The following is an 8,188-nucleotide window of genomic DNA, read 5'->3' on the forward strand; positions in this document are numbered from 1 at the left end:
TTCTCCCAATCTTTGGCTTCATTGTGTCTTTTGGCTCTACATCCACCAAAAGGCAAATCCAGTATTTGGGTAACACCTCAACAACTGCTGGTGGCATGTATCGAATCCCTCTGGTATGTGGCAGGAAAAATCAAAAGGTAGAGAACCACTCCACTGTCACATTGTTCTTCCTTTTGTTCTGTGCACTGCTACACTAGAGCATGCTGCCCTGGTGAACTGGGGAGTGCACAGGTTCACCTGGGTTTAGAACCTTCCACTGATGAGTTCTTATGAACATAGGAAAATTTCATACAGCCTCCCAGTCTCCATTTATGCATCAATAAAAAGGAGATACAAAGTACCTTAGTTCAGGGTTATTATGGAGGCAAGAGATAACCTATGTGAGTCACCTGGACCATAGCAGACACACATTTAATGGTAGCAGTATTATTATTTTAAGATTTTAAAAACTTTATTAGATTTTCTTTGCCAGCAGCTACACTATGACCAATATCTAGATGCAAATTGAAAAAGTTGGTTGAGCATTCAGCTGTTTACAAATAGCTTTATGCTTGGTAAGAACAAGCATTATGATTAATGGGATATTTTTCACTTTCATATCACACTTGGGATAGTGTGAAAAAGGTTTTAGGGCGTTGGAATGATGTAATTTTTTAAAAAGAAGTAAATATTCAATGTCAATCAACTCCTTCAATAATAGGAATCATATTCTCTTCTACTCTGAGTTTTTTCGTTATTTAACTGAGTAGGATATGGGAAATTGTAGCATCTACTCTACTGAGTTTCCCACTGACTTGTTAATTTGAGATGGGATTGTGTTTAAATCTGACTTTTAGCAGTTGAGTTCCAAGGTATTTATCAGTTTGCTCAGATTATCATCATAACTTGAAATCCATGTTACCAAATAAATGCATGCAAAATTGACTTCTAAAGATTTGACACATCCATGGAAAGCTATGTTTCTGTGGGCAGATATCACTTTAGAGTTTGACTGAACCTCAGGGGCCGTATCAATGTCACAGGCTGTCTTGGAATATATTTGCATCTAAATCCTGAATTTCCTACATCCTGTCTGCATGATCTTTACCCTTTTGAACCTTTAGCATCTATAAATAGAGATTATAACTACTATCAAAATTATGGGGTTTTCTGAGAATTAAAATGAAATAATGAATAGAAAAGTACATCATAAACTGTGAAATGCTGTGCACCATTTTGTTAGTATGATTTAAATTATTACGAGTAATAAGGTATATTTAGGGGACAGGAGTATTCTCACACTGTAATGCTAATCCCCACCAATAATCTTCTTTCTATAAATTTTCATATGAATGTGCTAAGATTGGAGAATTTACAAAACTATACACAGATTCTACTTCTTTTTAACAATTTTGTTTCGATTTAGAAAGCAGGCTAATTTGGGTGTAAAAAGTAAATGTAAACAAAAAAGCTTTTGAAAGTATCAGTTAGCCTGATGGCCTATTTTATGCATGAATTTGTTCTTAAGGCACTTACATGATACAGATAGTTTGGGAAATGTCAGATTCATCTTTTGTGAAACCAAGCTCCAAATTTAGGGGCATATTCCAAATTTCACTAACTCTCCTTAGCAGCCTGTTTTGAATTTGTGACTGGCTGATAGGTTTGGCAGATTTGGGGAGAGGGGAGGACATAGATAGATAAGTAGGTAAATAGATAGATAGATAGATAGATAAATAGATAGATAGATAGATAGATATTGATATATCAACTCTAGAAAGGGAAGTGATAGTAGGAGAATTGGCAAAATATTATTACCAATAGTTTCTCTGCAGAAGGGGCTATGTTTGTGTGCATGGGGGAGGATTTCATATTTTACTTTATTTACATGAGTATTATTCAAAATATTTAACTAACATACATTATCTTGTAATTTTAAAAACTTTGTAAAAATACTGGGAAAAAAATTATCCATAATAAGGTCAAGTCAATGCTAATTCACTGAGGACTAGCCAGAAGACTTTGGCATGTTACCTTGACAAAGGATGACGTGTAGTTGAGGGGAAAAAACACTTGGAAATTGTTTAGTTCTAACATCTTGCTTTAGAGATAAGACAGCTGAGATCTAATAGAGTTCAGTGACTTGTCTTGCCTCACAGAAAGACAGAGACGCAAAATGGGAAATAAGACACAGATATTCTGGCTTCTCACTATAACCTCACAAAGCAAAAGCCACACACCTGCCACATGGTAGGCACTCAGCAAATTCCTACTGATTGTCCAAAATGTGGCCAATTCTGATTTCAACAGTCATGAGTTGTAGTCATTAATCAGCAAATACCCATCAAATGTCACTGAATACCAGGTAGTGCAAGATGTTTGTGATACAAAGATGAGGATGACTTTCTAGTAGTATGAATGGCACAGACACATGAACCTGAAAAGATGAAAAGAACCATAATAGAAGGATGGATGAAATATAATGCAGGCACATGCAGTGAAGAGCAACTGAAGTCTGAGGAAATCAGGGATTATTTAGAGGAGATGGCATTTGAAGGGGATCCTCAATAGGCAGGTGAGGAGTGAAGGGGAGGATGCTGCAGGGTCTATCACAGTGATCAATGATATTGAACAAAATGTTGGAGGAAATATGGGCATTGAGAATGCCGTGTGGTAGAACCTAGAGGCATGAAAGCATGATCTGTTCCAGGAATACTGACTAACACATGAGGTTGTGTTGCGGGTAGAAGATAAGATTGTAAAGCCACACTGAGGTCAAATTGGCCAGAACCTTCTTGGACATTATCTTAAAGGTGTTAGATTGACATTATAAGATTTTAGGAAGTAACATATGTGTATTATTAAATATAGCAATCAAATAATGGGTTGGGTTTTCACACAGTGAATCTGATGATGTAAAATGACATAAATTAGCTGGCCTAATAATTTTTCAGCTCAAGACTTAATTAGACTAATAATAATGGGATCATAAAACATGTCATCCAAATTGGGCACTTTTGAGAGTAAAAGAATGCATTTTTATTAATTATGCTGGGACAATGGAAGCAAATTGGAAGGTATCATCATGGTTCCTATGAGATGACTCGTTCTGTGGATGGTACTTAGTTGGCAGGTAGGTTTTGGGGACCCCTGGTGGCCAGGCCAATCCATTCACTCATAAATATAGGATGGATGCTGTAGAATCCCAGAACCTCTCCAGTAGACCCTCTACTCATTGCTATAAACCAATTTCCAATTTAAATTATTTCAATGATACATTTACTTAGTGTCTCAAAATGTTATGCAAGCCCCATATTTAGAGAAGTGTTAGTCGTTGTTGTTGTTTTAATATGTGAGTACTTTAGCTCTCATGTAGCAAAATATTTTCTTAAAATTTCTCCATTCCTAAAGAATTTGTCAGACTTGAGTTTACAACTCAGGTTAGATCCTGGGTCTATCCCTCAGTCTTTGAATGCTGAATAAACTTATTTCTGTCTTTGAGCACATCTGTAAAGTGGTTAACATAAGGACATTTTGTAGAGATTAAACAAGCAAGCAAAATTTAATGTTTAACACACGGTAGAAATCAAATAAGTAACTATTGTGTGTCTTTATTTTACATCTCTTCATTGAGAAAGCAGTTTTGCTTTTTTGTTTTTACCACCACCCCTCAGTTTACTTGGTTCCCTTCATGTGCACTGTACCTGTACTGTAGCACTTATCTTTTTGCATTATAATTTCTTTTAAAATTATCTTTCTTATTCACTAGGCCAATAATTCTCAAGTGGGCACTATTTTGCACCTCCTTCTCCAGGGTGCCAATGTCTGGAGATATTTTTGGTTGTCACAACTGGAGGAAGTGGTGCTACTGGCATGCAGTTGGTAGAGACCAGGGATGCTGCTAAATACCCTACAAAACATAGGGCAGCCTCCACAGCAAAGAATATACTAGCCCTAGATGTCAGTAGTGCTTCAGGTAGGAAACCATGCCTTAGACTCTAACTCTGCGGATAGTGATGCAGAAAAGTCGTCCTCTGTGCACTGGTGCCAAATCAAATCTCGGAGACAGAGTTTTGGCTGAAGAAGAAGAATAGCTTTATTGCATTGCAAGGCAAAGGGGGACACAGCAGGCTCATGCCCTCAAAAACTGTATGTCCCAACCTGGGGAAATTTGGTGAGGAGTTTTATAACAATGGTTCAAGGTCGGGGTTGCTGATAAGGATCAGGGTGTGTGCAGGGCCTGCATTCCTTTAATCTGGTCTCAGGTGATCTCCTGATGAGCTTCTGTGGTTCTTGAGGTTATCAAACTATGACCTTCTCTCTGGAGTGAAGAAAGCTTCATCAAGCAGTTAACATCTTCCATTTGTTGGGGGTTTTAGTTCTGCAGAAGAGCTCAAAGATATTGTTATGCGTATCCCTTGAGGTAGAACCAGGACCCTGCCCCAAGGCTGCACTATTGTTTCTTGACTGCTCTTCCCTTGTTTCTGCATCCGCTCCCTTCCCTGATTCACAACTGTTTGAACCTGCCCTTTGGAACTCAGGGAAGGTCATAGAGGCTGAAGCCTAGTCCCTACAAACAAGAAATGTGGGACACAGAAAGGCTTCTGTGCCCAGGAGCCCCACAGGGTCCTACTCAGTTTCAGTAGCAATCATGACAGTTTGCTATGTCTCCAGTGTCTAGCACTGTGGTCATTATATGATTCTTTATGTTAATTGGTGAAGTGAATGAATTGGGACTGAAAGTTTAGCCATGATCTCATAGGGATTTCATCACTCCCTTTAATCAACATGTGGGTTGCTGCTAAGACATCTCAAGTACATAGCTATCAGCTACCTGCTTGAAGTACTAGGTATGTTAAACTGGAACTCTGAGAGGCACACCAAGAAAAAAAGTTACCAATAAAGGAATAAGCATCATATAGCTACTTAAATACCTCATTTAGGCTCCTTAATCAAAAGCACCTGCAAGCTTTCATTTAGAGGACAAAATGTTACATTTTTATCTGAATTAAATTGTGAGAGAATATGAGACTAAACTGTCTATGGCTGTTTTGTGAAATGGAAATGTGTGAAGATGTATCAAGAAGATTGCTTTAAGTGGTTTATCTATATCTATCTATCTATCTATCTATCTATCTATCTATCTATCTATCTATCTATCTGATAGCTTCCAGTTTTTAATGAGAGTTGTGGGACTCTTTGAGGATCTAGGAAAGAAAAAAGACAAACACCGGAAGCCATTCCGGCATTCAGAGCAAGAATTATGCTCTGAGACTTAGGATACTCATTTTCTATAACAACTTATTGAAATATAATTCACATATCATATAATCCATTCATTTAAATTGTACAATTCACTGAGTTGTACAATCATTACCCCCAGCCTTTAGCTGTCATATGAACAATACTGGTACGTAAATTTGTGTACAAGTTTTTGTGTGGATATATGTTTTCGTTTCTCTTGGATATATACCTCCGCATGGAATTGCTGAGTCAAATGGAAATTCCATGCTTAACTTTTTGAAGAACTTCCAGACTGTTTTCCAAAGTGGTTGCACCATTATATATTTCCATGAGCAGTGTTTGAGGGTTCTGATTTATCTACATCCTTATTAACACTTGTTATTATCTGACTTTTTGATTATAGCTATATTATTTGGTATGAAGTGGTATATCACTGTGGTTTTGATTTGCAATCCCTGATGACTAATGATGTTGAACATCTTTTCAATGTACTTGTTAGCCATTTGTCTTCTTTGGAGAAATGTCTATTCAGATCCTTTGCCCATTTTTAATTGGGTCATTTGTCTTTTTATTATTGCATTGTAAGTGTTCTTTATATAGTCTAGGTATAAGTCCCTTGTCAGATATATGATTTTCTCCCATTTTGTGCATTATCTTTTCACTTTCCTTGATAGTGTAGGATACTCATTTTCTAATTGTTGGATGAGAATCAGGCGAACTGATTGATATATGCCGTGTGCTGTGAAAAACTGAAGAGCTTTCTGAGAAATCAATTAAGATTTCTGGAGACAGTCACATCTTCCCTCCCTGCCCTCACCTCAGTTCTCTTGGACTTTTTGTTAGCCTGAGTCAGTAATGTATTTAACAGGAAGTCAAAAACTCAACAATTCATTACTTTGGTATTTCCTGCTGCACCTTGCATTAGTTTTCTAAGGCTGCCATAACAAGGTACCACAGACTGGGGTTTTAACAATGGAAATTTATTTTCTCACAGTTCTGGAGACTAGAAATCTGAGATCAAGGTGTCTGCAGGGTGGGTTTGTTCTGAGGCCTTTCTCTCAGGCTTGTAAATAAACAGACTTCTTCTCTCATGATCTTTCCTGTGTTTTTCTATATCTAATCTCTTCTTCTTTAGAGACACTAGTCATACGGGATTAGGACCCACCCTAATGACTTCATTTAACCTTAAGTATCTCTTTAAAGATTCTGTCTCCAAATACTGTCACATTCTGAGGCACTATGGGGTTAGCACCTCAACCTCTGCATTTCTTTTTGCAGGGAGGGGGGCATAATTCAGCTTCTATCACACCTCTACAGGGCTCAATATCAAATAGGTGCTCAGGAAATACTTGCTTTTTGACAGAATGGTCTACTGTTTGAAGTAGGATGTGGTGGCTGACCCCAGGGCACATAGAGACAAAGGTCAGCCTGGCTGCTGTGATATGCAGCTTACAAGGTCTACCCTGGCTCAGGCCACCACAGATGGAAGCCTGGTCCAGTGCTGGGTGGTTCTGCTGCTGGAGAACTGAGTTTAAGAAGCCTAAGCTGGGATAATTAGATTGTATTTAATGTTGATTGATTTGTTAGTTCTTCTCTTTATTTCTTTGTTTTCCACTTAGCAGGTCTTGATTAATCACAAGGGAAAGAAGGCAAAGTGAAGGTTTGGATAGCCCTGGAGAAAGGGTTCTGGTGGGAAAGCCCTTCCAGGAGGCAAGAGTTCCTGGGGAGCTCTCTGAATAGGGAGGAGGAGAGGGGACACCTGGGTACACAGCTGGGTGGTAGTAAGCCTGGCTTCATGCTTGTTTACATGTGGGTGGGAGAGAGGGACAGATTACCCAGACAACTTTGAACTTAGCACCATTCTGGCTTCTGCACAGGGAATAAAAGGACTTGAACCCATAACCCAGTGATTCACCCTCAAGACAGACTTACTGCTGATTTCACTCCAGACTTGAACCTCCCTTCTGGTTCTTGGTTTCTGACTTCTTTTTTGACTACCTATTAGTACCGTCCACCTAAATGATAGTAACTGGATCCCTGGCCTGTTGTTCTGTTCCCTTGATGGTTCCTGCTTTGGATCCAACACAGTGCTAGAGTCGCCAAGCTCCAGGGTAAGGTCTCAGCCATCCTTTGCCTTAAACTCCACACATTATCTTGTTTTTTTTTCTTTTTTTTTTTTGCCTTCTCCATATCATTTGATCTTTTTCCCCTCAGTTTTTTGTTTTGTGTCATGGATATATCTAATTTCTAATCCTAAAATCCCTGATCCATGGATTTCCTAATGGGACCAGAGTTTGCTTTCAACTCTCTAAGCTTCCTTTTCTAAACCCCCCATAAATGTTTCTATGCTACCTTTTGTCCTGTTTAGAGATCAACTTTCTATTTTCCAAAATGACAACCATTTTATGTCACTGCTTCATTGAGAATCTACATGCCTGTTACTGGATTTAGTGAAATACACATACAGGTAAACCAGAAGGATGAAGTTACTAATCCCATGAAGTGTACTGATCCCATGAAGTGTCTAACGGGAGAAACAGATGAACAACCAGTGAGCAGTTTATATACTTAAGGTCTTTCTCAATTTTATTAGTATTTTACCAGGGAACTTCTAGAGTCATTATCAATGAATTAAAATAAAACTCTAATGATAGCTCTCTAGACTTTGCATCATAGTAGAAGGCATACTTAGAAAAGAGGTGTGTTTTGGCTGCTCAGATCCATCTCTGGAGGCCCCACTTACCTAGGTGTGTATAAGTAATTAGCAGCTTTGCTCTCTGACTCCCCATCAGTATGGGGCAGACGTGACAGGTCTGCTGCATCTGGCTTCCTGATTTCAGCCAGTCCATGCCTTCCTTGACGTGCCAAATAAGGGGGACTGAAATAGAATCCATTTGTGCTACTTGGGAGATCTCCCTCTCCTGGCAGTTAGTTCTAGGTGCTCAGTTTGATTAAAATCATTAGT

The sequence above is a fragment of the Eubalaena glacialis genome, chromosome 14, assembly GCF_028564815.1.
Source record: "Eubalaena glacialis isolate mEubGla1 chromosome 14, mEubGla1.1.hap2.+ XY, whole genome shotgun sequence".
Lineage (NCBI taxonomy): Eukaryota > Metazoa > Chordata > Mammalia > Artiodactyla > Balaenidae > Eubalaena > Eubalaena glacialis.